Below are 14,478 nucleotides of genomic sequence, written 5' to 3'. Positions count from 1 at the left end.
CTATGACAGAATCACTGATTGGGTGGATCAGGGAAATGCTGTAGATATAGTATATCTTGACTTCAGCAAAGCATTTGACAAAGTCTCTCATACAATCCTTATAGAAAAAATGGCTAAGCATGGAATGGACAAGGCAACTGTTAGGTGGATTCATAACTGGCTTAGTGATCGGACCCAAAGAGTGGTCATAAATGGCTGCACATCCAGTTGGAAGAATGTCTCAAGTGGGGTACCACAGGGCTCTGTCCTGGGCCCTGTATTGTTCAACATCTTGATCAACGATTTAGATGAAGGAATTGAGGTAAACTGATTACATTTGCTGATGACACAAAGCTAGGAGGGATAGCTAATACTAGAGAAGAGAGAGAGAGGATTCAAAAAGATATAAGTAAACTGGAGCAGTGGGCAGCAACTAACAGAATGGTTTTTACCAGGGAAAAATGCAAAGTACTACATCTAGGCAAAAAATATGAAAAAAGCATATATAGAATGGGAGGAATAAGGCTAAGCAACAGCACATGTGAAAAAGACTTGGGTATACTAATAGATCACAGACTGAATATGAGTCAACAGTGTGATGCAGCAGCTAAAAAGGCAAATGCAATTCTAGGATGTATTAACAGAAGCATACAGTCTAGATCACGTGAAGTCATTATTGAAGTCATCTGGAATACTGTGTCCAGTTTTGGGCGCCACATTTTAAAAAAGACATCAACAAACTGGAGCAAGTTCAGAAAAGAGCAACCAGAATGGTGACCGGTCTGCAAACCCTGTCTTATGAGGAAAGGTTGCAGGATTTGGGAATGTTTAGCTTGCAGAAGAGAAGACTGAGAGGAGACTTAATAGCTGTCTACAAATATCTCAAGGGCTGTCACATTGTAGAAGGATCATCTTTATTCTCATTTGCACAAGGAAAGACTAGAAGCAATGGGATGAAACTGAATGGGAGGAGACACAGATTAGATATTAGAAAAAACTTTTTGACAGAGTGATCAATGAGTGGAACAGGCTGCCACGAGAAGTGGCGAGTTCTCCTTCAATAGAAGTCTTCAAACAGAGGCTGGACAGACATCTGTCTGGGATGATTTAGCGAATCCTGCTTTTGCGCAGGGGGTTGGACCAAATGGCCCAGGAGGTCCCTTCCAACTCTACGATTCTATGATTCTACAATTCATACAGAGAATTTTCCCTTAAAATCCGGAACACAGTCCGGACATGTTCCACATGAGAATCCCAATCACTGGAAAACACCAAAATATCATCCAGATAAATGATCAAAAACATCCACAAAGTCCTGGAAAATATCATTCATAAAAGATTGGAAGACAGAAGGGGCATTAGTGAGCCCAAAAGGCATCACCAGGTACTCAAAATGTCCCTCCGGAGTATTAAACACCATCTTCCATTCATCCCCATGCTTGGTGCGAATAAGATTATACGCCCCCCTGAGGTCAAGCTTGGTAAACCAACAGGCACTTTTAACTCTGCAAAATAAATCAGAAATCAGGGGTAACGGGTACTGATATTTAACAGTGATCTTGTTAAGGGAACGATAGTCAATACATGGCCTTAATGAACCATCTTTCTTGGCCACAAAAAAAACCCAGCACCTAAAGGTGAAGAGGATGGTCTAATATGACCCTTCTCCAATGACTCCTTGATATAAGATCGCATAGCATCATGTTCAGGTACCGATAAGTTGAAAAGCCGACCTTTGGGAAATTTACACCCGGGCATTAACTCAATTGCACAGTCATAACTCCTATGAAGAGGCAAAGACGCAGACTTACTCTCACTAAATACATCAGAAAAATCAGCCAAATAGTCAGGAATATCATGAGACTGGGGAGAGTTGGAGAAAACAGGAGCATCACTAAGAACACATTGACAACCCCAACTCACCACAGACACAGATTTCCAATCCAAAACAGGAATATGAGTTTGCAACCAAGGAAACCCCAGAACAATAGTATCATGCAAATTGTGCAACACCAAAAATTTACAATTTTCTTGCTGGTCCGGGGCGACCCGCGTCCAAAACTGGGGTTTATTCTCTGCCAAAGGGGTAGCATCAATACCCCTCAAAGGGATAGGAGTCCGCAGGGGTATCATGGGAAAACCACAAGGTTTAGCAAAGTCCAAACCCATCAGATTCAAAGCTGCTCCTGAATCTACAAAAGCCTTAGCGGAAAATGTAGACAAGGAACAGATCAGGGTGTGAGCAAAACGCTTTTCTCGTTTAAGGCAGACAGAACTAGTATGAGAGGCGTCCCCACCGAAAAAACACAGCTTATTACGCCTTCTAAACTCCTGACGTTGCAACCTAGACACATTGCATAGGTTCAGACATGGGCGGACATACCGTCTGTTCAACCGGTGCACTGCACCGGGGCCCAGAGCCTCTAGGGGGCCCCTGAAGGGCGGCTAATGATGAGGGCAATCTGGCCGTTTTCTCCGGGCCCGAGGCTCCGGGAGGCTCCTGGCCAGATTGCCCTCATGTGTAGCGGCGGCCAGGGAGCGATCCAAGCAGCTCCACTGCCTGCAAGAGGGAATAGCAGGAGCGGAGCTGCAAGGACCCGTCCTGCTTCCTGTCTCTGACTGACACAGAGAGTAGCGCGCCGCTGAATGACGTCATCATTCAGCGGCCGCTGCAGTGTCAGAGCGAGGAAGCGCGGGCAATGCTGCGGACAGGTGAGAGGTGGTGTCTGTGTGTATATGTATGTGTCTGTGTAAGTCTGTGTGTGTGTATGTATGTCTGTGTGTGTGTGTGTGTATGTATGTCTATGTGTGTATGTATGTCTGTGTGTGTATGTATGTCTGTGTGTGTATGTATGTCTGTGTATGTATGTATGTATGTATGTATGTGTGTGTGTATGTATGTCTGTGTATGTATGTATGTATGTATGTCTGTGTGTGTATAGGTTAGCCTGGCCCTGGAGGAGATGGGGACATGAGGAGAAGACCGTGATGGGGAGAGAAGGCCATGATGCCTGGGGTGATGGGAGAAGGCCATGAGGGGGTAATGGGAGAAGGCCATGAGGGGGTGATGGGAGAAGGCCATGAGGGGGTGATGGGAGAAGGCCATGACGGGCTAATGGGAGAAGGTCATGAGGGGGTAATGGGAGAAGGCCATGATGGGGGTGATGGAGAGAAGGCAATGATGGGAGTGATGGAGAGACGGCAGTGATGGGGTGATGGAGAAGGCAATGATGGGGAGAAGGGAGTGATGGGGAGAAGGCAATGATGGGAGTGATGGAGTGATAGAGAAGGCAAGGATGGGGGTGATGGGGTGATGGAGCAGGCAATGATGGGAGTGATGGGGAGAAGGTAGTGATGGGGTGATGGAGCAGGCAATGATGGGAGTGATGGGGTGATGGAGCAGGCAATGATGGGGGTGATGGAGCAGACAATGATGGGAGTGATGGGGTGATGGAGCAGGCAATGATGGGAGTGATGGGGTGATGGAGCAGGCAATGATGGGAGTGATGGGGAGAAGGCAATGATGGGGTGATGGAGCAGGCAATGATGGGAGTGATTATATGATGGAGCAGGCAATGATGGGAGTGATGGGGAGAAGGCAGTGATGGGGTGATGGAGCAGGCAATGATGGGAGTGATGGGGTGATGGAGCAGGCAATGATGGGAGTGATGGGGTGATGGAGCAGGCAATGATGGGAGTGATGGGGTGAAGGCGAAGGCAATGATGGAGTGATGGAGAGGGCAATGATGGGGTGGTGGGGGAAAAAGTAATGATGATGGGGTGGTGGGGGAGAATGCAATGAAGGTGGTGGTGGAAAGGGCATGGTGGAGGAGGAGGAGGAAATGATGGAGGTGGTGGAATGGGCAATGATGGGAGTGGTGGGGTAGAAAGGAAAGATAGTCGTGGGGGAGAAGACAATTATGGAGGTGGTGAAGAGGGCAATGATGGGGTGGGGGAGAGGACAATAATGGGATGCGAGTGGAGGAGGACAATGAGGGGTGTGGGGGATTGGGATGGGAAGAAGGGGAACTTATAATGGCCTTAGGAACAGGGGAAGGTGGAGGAAGACATTATTATAGCTTATTATGTCTAACACAGTCCCTTATTAGATAGTGTACTCACTATGTCTAACACAGTTCCTTAGTATATAGTGTACTCACTTTGTCTATCACAGTCCCTTAGTATATAGTGTACTCACTAATTCTGTATAACACCATCCTTAGTTACATAGTTTCCTCTTTTATTATGTATAACACCATCCCTTATTACGTACCATCCTCTCTAGTTATATATGGTGCCGTCCCTTATTATATAGCTTCCTCTGCTGTTATGTATAGTGCTGTCTCATACATAGTGTATTCTTGCTAATTTTGTTATTTACAGTGCCCTCTTTTATTACATAGTCCCCTCTCTTTTTAGATATAAAATGACTGCTGATCGAGGAGCCAGTGACCAAACTACCAGTCCATCAGCTCCTCCATTAGAAAGGAAGCTTTCCCATGCTTAATCAGCGATCATTGCATTATACAGCTAACAAGACAGGACGGTATGTAATAAAAAACAGGGCTCTATATAATCCGATATGTAAGGGACGGTACTGTACATAACAAGAGAGGGCACTGTGTAAGGGACAGCAATATACATAATAAAGGAGACTATGTAATATATATACATGTATGTGTGTGTGTGGCTATATAATATCTATCTATATATATATATCTAATATATAAAGCTCAAGTGTGTGTGTGTATGTATGTCCATGTCCGGGATTGGCATCCGCACCGTCGCAGCTACAGCCACAAAATTTGGCAAAGTCACACGTCTGGGCCCCGAGAGCGTCCTAGGCTATGTTGTGAGGTGAAATTTTAACCCCGCGCGTTCCAATTCACCAAACAATTTTGCCCCTACCTACATAAGGGGGAAACAGTGTGTGTGTATCAAGCCCCGCCCCTCATTATGATGTCATAATGGTTGACTATGGGATGGAGGATGTGTGATGGGTATATGGGCACTGGACTATGGGATGGAGGATATGTATGATGGGTATATGGGCACGGGACTATGGGATGGAGGATGTGTGATGGGTATATGGGCACTGGACTATGGGATGGAGGATATGTATGACGGGTATATGGGCACGGGACTATGGGATGGCGGATATGTGTGATGGGTATATGGGCACTGGACTATGGGATGGAGGATGTGTGATGGGTATATGGGCACTGGACTATGGGATGGAGGATAAGTATGACGGGTATATGGGCATGGGACTATGGGATGGCGGATATGTATGATGGGTATATGGGCACGGGACTATGGGATGGCGGATATGTATGATGGGTATATGGGCACTGGACTATGGGGTGGAGGATATGTATGACGGGTATATGGGCATGGGACTATGGGATGGCGGATATGTATGATGGGTATATGGGCACGGGACTATGGGATGGCGGATATGTATGATGGGTATATGGGCACGGGACTATGGGATGGAGGATATGTATGACGGGTATATGGGCATGGGACTATGGGATGGCGGATATGTATGATGGGTATATGGGCACTGGACTATGGGGTGGAGGATATGTATGATGGGTATATGGGCACTGGACTATGGGGTGGAGGATATGTATGACAGGTATATGGGCACGGGACAATGGGATGGCGGATATGTGTGATGGGTATATGGGCACGGGACTATGGGATGGAGGATATGTACATTATGATGGGTATATGGGACTGCGGAGAAGCAGCTTGGTATACATTTTTTTGCAAAAAACGTATCGACTAAATACCCTGTATTTGTTATCTGGCACTTGCTGATTACTGTCATATATTTTACTGCAGAGTATTTTTGTTGTGTCTCAGTTAGTGGGTGGTGTGAACGTTGTCTTACCGACTTGTTCATATTTGTGCATGTCACATGTGTTTTTAATCCGTTTTTTCCTTCCTAGCATGGTTTGAGAGACCCCACCCCTCTCTTGTGTGGCATGCACAAAAGAGCTTTCTTGCACCAGCATCCAGCCAATACAACTGAACGCATTGACGAGCGCTCCTTCTCCCATCATCTCCCTCTCAGCATCTGATGCAGACACTGACAGTGGGTGCAATGACGTCACTGCCTGGCGCCCGCTGTCAGGAGAAGAGCAGGAGATAAGAGCAGCGCAGGAGGTTGGAGGAAGAGAGGTATTTTTTTTTTTATGGAGGTGCATTATAATACAAAGGCTGCCTATGGGGGGGCCTTACATTACAGTCTGCCTATGGGGGGGGGTGCTGCCTAACATTACAGTCTGCCTATGGGGGGTGCTGCCTTACATTACAGACTGCCTATGGGGGGGGTGCTGCCTAACATTACAGTCTGCCTATGGGGGGTGCTGCCTTACATTACAGACTGCCTATGGGGGGGGGGGCTGCTGCCTAACATTACAGTCTGCCTATGGGGGTGCTGCCTTACCTAACAGACTGCCTACGGGGGGGTGCTGCCTTACATTACAGTCTGCCTAAGGGGGTGGGTGCTGCCTAACATTACAGTCTGCCTATGGGGAGTGCTGCCTTACATTACAGACTGCCTATGGAGGGGAGGTGCTGCCTAACATTACAGTCTGCCTATAGGGGGGTGCTGCCTTACATTACAGACTGCCTACGGGGGGTGCTGCCTTACATTACAGTCTGCCTACGGGGGGTGGTGCCTTATATTTCAGTCTGCCTATGGGGGGGTGCTGCCTTACATTAGTCTGCCTATGGGGGGGTGCTGCCTTACATTAGTCTGCCTATGGGGGGGTGCTGCCTTACATTAGTCTGCCTATGGGGGGGTGCAGCCTTATATTTCAGTCTGCCTACGGGGGGCCATTTGGCATAAGTTCTGTTGTTTTGGGGATTTCCATACTTCTCCCAAGGGTGGGGGCCACTTCATAAGTGGAGGAAGATCTCTGGACAATATACTGGGCCTGAATTAATAAATCCAAAATGGAGTCTCCCTCATCCCTCACAACTGCAGAGAAAGGTGGAGAGACAGACCCCAAAAGACTGCAGAGAAAGGGGGAGAGACAGACCCCTAAAAGACTGCAGAGAAAGGTGGAGAGACAGATCCCAAAAGACTGCAGAGAAAGGTGGAGAGACAGACCCCAAAAGATTGCAGAGAAAGGTGGAGAGACAGACACCAAAAGACAGCAGAGAAAAGTGGGAGAGACGGACCCAAAAAGACTGCAGAGAAAGGTGGGAGAGACAGATCCCAAAAGATTGCAGAGAAAGGTGGAGAGACAGACACCAAAAGACTGCAGAGAAAAGTGGGAGAGACGGACCCAAAAAGACTGCAGAGAAAGGTGGGAGAGACAGACCCCAAAAGACTGCAGAGAAAGGTGGGAGAGACAGACCCCAAAAGATTGCAGAGAAAAGTGGAGAGACAGACACCAAAAGACTGCAGAGAAAGGTGGGAGAGACAGACCCCAAAAGAACTGCAGAGAAAAGAGGGAGAGAGACCCCACAAGACTGCAGAGAAAGAAGGAAGAGACAGATGCCAAAAAACTGCAGAGAAAGGGGGAGAGACAGACCCCAAAAGACTGCAGAGAAAGGTGGGAGAGACAGACCCCAAAAGACTGCAGAGAAAGGTGGGAGAGACAGACCCCAAAAGACTCCAGAGTCAGGCTGTGTGCACACGATGCAGATTTGCAGCGGTTCCGCAGCGGATTTTACCGCGCAGAAACGTTGCATTTCTGCATTGTGATGTACAGTAGCCTTAAAATCAATGTAAAAAAAAAACCGCTGTGCAGACGCTGCGGATTTTTCCGCGATACAAAATCCGCAGCATGTTACTTCTTTTGTGCGGTTTTCCATCTCCCCTGTCACCAAATCCGCAGGGGGAAAACCGCATCAAAAATGGAAGAAATCCGCAGGACCAAAAAGCATGTGTGCACTCAGCCTCAGGTGGAGAGACAGACCCCAAAAGACTGCAGAGAAATGTGGAGAGACAGACCCCAAAAGACTGCAGAGAAAGGAGAGACAGACCCCAAAAGGTGGACAGACAGGCCTAAAAGACTCCAGAGAAAGGAGAGACAGACTCCAAAAGACTGCAGAGAAAGGAAAGACAGACCCCAAAAGACTGCAGAGAAAGGAGAGACAGACCCCAAACTGGGGAGAGACAGACCCCAAAAGAAGATGAGAGACAGACCCCAAAAGACTTCAGCAAAAGGGGAGAGACAGACCCCAAAAGACTGCAGAGAAAGGGGGAGAGACAGACCCCAAAAGACTGCAAAGGAAGGTGGAGAGACAGACCCCAAAAGACTGCAGAGAAAGGAGAGACAGACCCCAAAAGACTGCAGAGAATGGAGAGACAGACCCCAAAAGACTGCAGAGAAAGGTGGGAGAGACAGACCCCAAAAGACTGCAGAGAAAGGTGGGAGAGACAGACCCCAAAAGATTGCAGAGAAAGGTGGAGAGACAGACACCAAAAGACTGCAGAGAAAGGTGGGAGAGACGGACCCAAAAAGACTGCAGATAAAGGTGGGAGAGACAGACCCCAAAAGACTGCAGAGAAAAGAGGGAGAGAGACCCCTCAAGACTGCAGAGAAAGAAGGAAGAGACAGATGCCAAAAAACTGCAGAGAAAGGGGGAGAGACAGACCCCAAAAGACTGCAGAGAAAGGTGGGAGAGACAGACCCCAAAAGATTGCAGAGAAAAGAGGGAGAGAGATCCCACAAGACTGCAGAGAAGGTGGAGAGACAGACCCCAAAAGACTGCAGAGAAAGGTGGAGAGACAGACCCCAAAAGACTGCAGAGAAAGGTGGGAGAGACAGACCCCAAAAGATTGCAGAGAAAGGTGGAGAGACAGACACCAAAAGACTGCAGAGAAAGGTGGGAGAGACGCACCCAAAAAGACTGCAGAGAAAGGTGGGAGAGACAGACCCCAAAAGACTGCAGAGAAAAGAGGGAGAGAGACCCCACAAGACAGAAGAGAAAGAAGGAAGAGAGACCCCACAAGACTGCAGAGAAAGGTGGGAGAGACAGACCACAAAAGACTGCAGAGAAAAGAGAGAGAGACCCCACAAGACTGCAGAGAAAGAAGGAAGAGACATACGCCAAAAGACTGCAGAGAAAGGGGGAGAGACAGACCCCAAAAGACTGCAGGGAAAGGGGGAGAGACAGACCCCAAAAGACTGCAGAGAAAGGTGGGAGAGACAGACCCCAAAAGATTGCAGAGAAAAGAGGGAGAGAGATCCCACAAGACTGCAGAGAAAGGTGGAGAGACAGACCCCAAAAGACTGCAGAGAAAGGTGGGAGAGACAGACCACAAAAGACTGCAGAGAAAAGAGAGAGAGACCCCACAAGACTGCAGAGAAAGAAGGAAGAGACAGACGCCAAAAGACTGCAGAGAAAGGGGGAGAGACAGACCCCAAAAGACTGCAGAGAAAGGTGGGAGAGACAGACCCCAAAAGACTGCAGAGAAAGGTGGGAGAGACAGACCCCAAAAGACTCAAGAAAAAGGTGGAGAGACAGACCCCAAAAGACTGCAGAGAAAAGTGGCGAGACAGACCCCAAAAGACTCCAGAGAAAGGTGGATAGACAGACCCCAAAAGACTGCAGAGAAAGGTGGAGAGATAGACCCCAAAAGACTGCAGAGAAAGGAGAGACAGACCCCAAAAGACTGCAGAGTAAGAAGAGACCGACTCCAAAAGACTGCAGAGAAAGGTGGAGAGACAGACCCCAAGAAAAAGACTGCAGGGAAAGGTGGAGAGACAGACCCCACAAGACTGCAGAGAAAGTGGGAGACAGACCCCAAAAGACTGCAGGCAAAGTTGGGAGAGACAGACCTCAAAAGACTGCAGGGAAAGGTGGAGAGACAGACCCCACAAGACTGCAGAGAAAGGAGAGACAGACCCCAAAAGACTGCAGAGAAATGTGGGAGAGACAGATGCCAAAAGATTGCAGAGAAAGGTGGGCAAGACAGACCCCAAAAGACTGCAGAGAAAGGTGAGAGACAGACCCCAAAAGACTGCAGAGAAAGGGGGAGAGACAGACCCCAAAAGACTGCAGGGAAAGGTGGAGAGACAGACCCCTATAGACTGCCGAGAAAGGAGGGAGAGACAGACCTCAAAAGACTGCAGAGGAAGGTGGAGACAGACCACAAAAGACTGCAGAGAAAGGGGGAGAGACAGACCCCAAAAGACTGCATAGGAAGGTGGAGAGACAGACCTCAAAAGACTGCAGAGCAAGGTGGGAGAGACAGACCTCAAAAGACTGCAGAGAAAGGGGGAGAGACAGACCCCAAAATACTGCAGAGAAAGGTGGGAGAGACAGACCCCAAAAGACTCCAGAGTCAGGCTGTGTGCACACGATGCAGATTTGCAGCGGTTCCGCAGCGGATTTTACCGCGCAGAAACGTTGCATTTCTGCATTGTGATGTACAGTAGCCTTAAAATCAATGTAAAAAAAAAACCGCTGTGCAGACGCTGCGGATTTTTCCGCGATACAAAATCCGCAGCATGTTACTTCTTTTGTGCGGTTTTCCATCTCCCCTGTCACCAAATCCGCAGGGGGAAAACCGCATCAAAAATGGAAGAAATCCGCAGGGCCAAAAAGCACGTGTGCACTCAGCCTCAGGTGGAGAGACAGACCCCAAAAGACTGCAGAGAAATGTGGAGAGACAGACCCCAAAAGACTGCAGAGAAAGGAGAGACAGACCCCAAAAGGTGGACAGACAGGCCTAAAAGACTCCAGAGAAAGGAGAGACAGACTCCAAAAGACTGCAGAGAAAGTGAGAGACAGACCCCAAACTGGGGAGAGACAGACCCCAAAAGAAGATGAGAGACAGACCCCAAAAGACTTCAGCAAAAGGGGAGAGACAGACCCCAAAAGACTGCAGAGAAAGGGGGAGAGACAGACCCCAAAAGACTGCAAAGGAAGGTGGAGAGACAGACCCCAAAAGACTGCAGAGAAAGGAGAGACAGACCCCAAAAGACTGCAGAGAAAGGAGAGACAGACCCAAAAAGACTGCAGAGAAAGGTGGGAGAGACAGACCCCAAAAGACTGCAGAGAAAGGTGGGAGAGACAGACCCCAAAAGATTGCAGAGAAAGGTGGAGAGACAGACTCCAAAAGACTGCAGAGAAAGGTGGGAGAGACGGACCCAAAAAGACTGCAGAGAAAGGTGGGAGAGACAGACCCCAAAAGACTGCAGAGAAAAGAAGGAGAGACAGACCCCACAAGACTGCAAAGAAGGAAGAGACAGATGCCAAAAAACTGCAGAGAAAGGGGGAGAGACAGACCCCAAAAGACTGCAGAGAAAGGTGGGAGAGACAGACCCCAAAAGATTGCAGAGAAAAGAGGGAGAGAGATCCCACAAGACTGCAGAGAAGGTGGAGAGACAGACCCCAAAAGACTGCAGAGAAAGGTGGAGAGACAGACCCCAAAAGACTGCAGAGAAAGGTGGGAGAGACAGACCCCAAAAGATTGCAGAGAAAAGAGGGAGAGATCCCACAAGACTGCAGAGAAGGTGGAGAGACAGACCCCAAAAGACTGCAGAGAAAGGTGGGAGAGACAGACCCCAAAAGATTGCAGAGAAAAGAGGGAGAGATCCCACAAGACTGCAGAGAAAGGTGGAGAGACAGACCCCAAAAGACTGCAGAGAAAGGTGGGAGAGACAGACCACAAAAGACTCCAGAGAAAGGAGAGACAGACCCCAAAAGACTGCAGAGAAAGGAGAGACAGACTCCAAAAGACTGCAGAGAAAGGTGGAGAGACAGACCCCAGAAGACTGCAGAGAAAGGTGGGAGAGACAGACCCCAAAAGACTGCAGAGAAAGGTGGAGAGACAGACCCCAGAAGACTGCAGGGTAAGGTGGTCCTATGAAGCACTGACTAAGGGGCTGAATACTAATGCACGGCACAATGTTCGGGTTTATAGTTGTAGAATAATTCTTAATCCTTCCTGTATTATTTCCTTTTCTTTGTATCATAGAAAATCCCAATAGAATCCATAGAGGTTTGTGGGTGTAATGTGAGAGCTGAGGAGAAGTTCCCGGGGAATGAAGACTTTTTCAAGGCGCCTGTCCAGTAACTCTCGGCCCTTCTATAGACAGAGGACGAGGCTCGCACTGATCCTGGGGACCGTCCTCCTCCGGAGCCTCCTCAGCAGAAGACATGGCACCCGGGGCACAGACTACAAGCCAGTGTGGATGGCGGCTCCATAGTGACTGTGTGGACAGAGGTCAGCGCCACCAGACAGAGCGACATCAGCTGTGCAGACAGTGAGAGGAACACAACCGCAGGAAGGGAAGGCGAGCAGTGTGAGAAGCCGCACCGTGAGAACACTCACCAAGCCCTGACGCCGGAAGACAAGTGGTCGGGGGCTCAGCAGAAGAGAGGCCTGGAGGTAGGAACACGAGGCCAAACTGAGGGGGAAGGGGCCACTAGACAAAGAGAGGGGCGTGAGCCGAGCCTGGGAGACCCCCGGCCATGACATCACCAGCCCCGGCCATAGGACTCTCCTCAGCACCTCAGGACCCGGTCAGTGCTGCTCATAGGGCGACTGACGCCGCGGCAGCCATGTTGGATAAGGGAACACTGCCCTGAGCCAGCAGCAGCGCTGAGGTAAAATGTTCACACAGAGGCGACAACAACACCAGCAATATAAGAAAACGGCGTCCACAGTGATATGGAAGGACAGAAATGATACAATCCACACACGAAACCGCCAAATCGCCCCAATACGGCCATTCAGCGACACACAAAGAAGTCGCAGCTCTCAGAAGGAGGCGGCGGAGAAACTCATTGATTTTTGCAAAATATGATTTTAATGTGTAAAAGTAGCAAAGCGTAAAAAGATATAAATGTTTTACCGCTACAATCATACTGACCCGAAGAATAAATCGCTGTCGTCACTTTTACCGCAAAATAACATATAAAAACAATAAGTGAGTTTCTGTTTTGCATTTGATAAATCTGAAGAAAAAGCGATCACTAAATATTATCCCCCGAAACAGTCACAAGAAATCTCCAACAAATGTGACAGCTCTCCGAGCATGTCTAGTGTGTGACAGCAGCAAAACATAGAAGCCATAGACATCCAGCATCGCTGTAATCACAGCACCCCGAAGAATATATCCGCCTCATCTCTGACACCGCACGAGGAGCGGCGTAACGATAAGAGCTAATCTTCTACTGCACTTTATTTGCTCATTTTACCTCCCAGAAACAGCGCTCCTTCCTTCTCAGCCCTGACGTGTGGCCCGGGCCGCCATCAGGGCATTACTGCCCTATCTGCTGTATGGGGCCTGATGAGCAGCGGCACACAGGGGAGCCCGCAGGGCCCCGTCTCTTGTGGTTCTGCTCACCAGGCCCCATCGTACACTAATGTGCTGTGCGCTGTGGGCCTGTGGTGCACACATCTGTGAGATTGGGGACCTCCGGAGTGAACCCTCAGGACTGCGACGACGAACCTCCCTCGGGCGAGCTGAACCAGGTGGACCACCCCCTATACAGGGAGTGTTAGGGGCAGACCCAAGGGAGACTATCGCCGCGGAAGCTGATACCTGGGAACAGGCGGGTAAGTAAGCAAGCAGGGAAATACAGGCGACCAGATGAGAGATGACGACGGCCACAGGGATGGTTGCTGAGACTGCAGGAATGGTGATGGACGGCAGACGAAACTGGCAATGGCGGCAGGCAGGAATCGGTACAGGACAGGACACCAGAGCAGGAGGACGGAAGCAGGAGCGGACTGGATCTAGGAGGGAACACAGGAAAGTCACAAACAGGCAGAACAGCGGAGACCACGGAGAGGTAGACAGCGCAGGAATGAAGAGGAACGCAGGAGCGCGTGGACCCGATACCACAAATGATAGGCAGTGAGCACAGGGTGAGACTGCCTGATATAGGACATGCTAGAGGACTTCCGGGTCAGAGTGCAGCTGAACCATGGGACCAGGAGATAGGATGCCAGGTCTAGGGGGCATATCTAACAGTACGCCTGTGTGCAGGAGCCGGCCGCCGGAGGGATGATTAACAGGTGCCAGCAGAGGGGGCGGAGCGAGAGGAGCGGACGCGCCGGAGAGGCCCAGACGGCATGGAGACAAGGGAGGCGGCGGGGACCGAAGGCGCCGCAAGCGATGGAGCTGCGGCATCGGCAGATGGAGAGCCCCGGGCAGAGGTAGCAGAGACAGCGGCGGTCGGGACAGCAGAGCGGACCAGAGCCGGAGAGGTCAGCGTGCCAGGCGCCGGGGAGGAGGTGAGCGTGACAGTACCCCCCTCCTTACGCCCCCTCTTCTTAAGACCGGAAAGGAATCTGGCCAAGATACGAGGAGCCTGAATGTTTTCCCGAGGCTCCCAAGATCTCTCCTCTGGACTGAAACCCTTCCAATCAATTAAGAAGAGGGTCTTACCTCTGGACTTTTTCATTGCGAGAATGTCTTTGACTTCAAAGACATCTTGTGCAGATACAGGCGGAGGAGGACAGCCGGTGGTGGGGTGAAAGCGGTTAAGTACGACAGGCTTTAAGAGAGAGAC

At 49.6% G+C, this 14,478-nt stretch overlaps 1 protein-coding gene across 1 annotated transcript in view; it reads right to left on the bottom strand.

The window, feature by feature from the left end:
* LOC141053953 (uncharacterized) overlaps positions 1–12,515 on the bottom strand; it is a 357,992-nt gene extending 345,477 nt beyond the window's left edge. The window contains exon 1 of the mRNA XM_073551110.1: positions 12,290–12,515. The gene's annotated coding sequence lies outside the window, so the exon portion shown is untranslated. The remainder of the gene's footprint in view (positions 1–12,289) is intronic.
* Positions 12,516–14,478: the final 1,963 nt, after the last annotated feature.

The sequence above is a fragment of the Dendrobates tinctorius genome, unplaced genomic scaffold (assembly GCF_039654945.1).
Source record: "Dendrobates tinctorius isolate UK_male_01 unplaced genomic scaffold, ASM3965494v1 ptg000173l, whole genome shotgun sequence".
NCBI lineage: Eukaryota > Metazoa > Chordata > Amphibia > Anura > Dendrobatidae > Dendrobates > Dendrobates tinctorius.
Note: the sequence above shows the minus strand (reverse complement) of the source record. Positions and strands in the feature narration are given on the sequence as shown.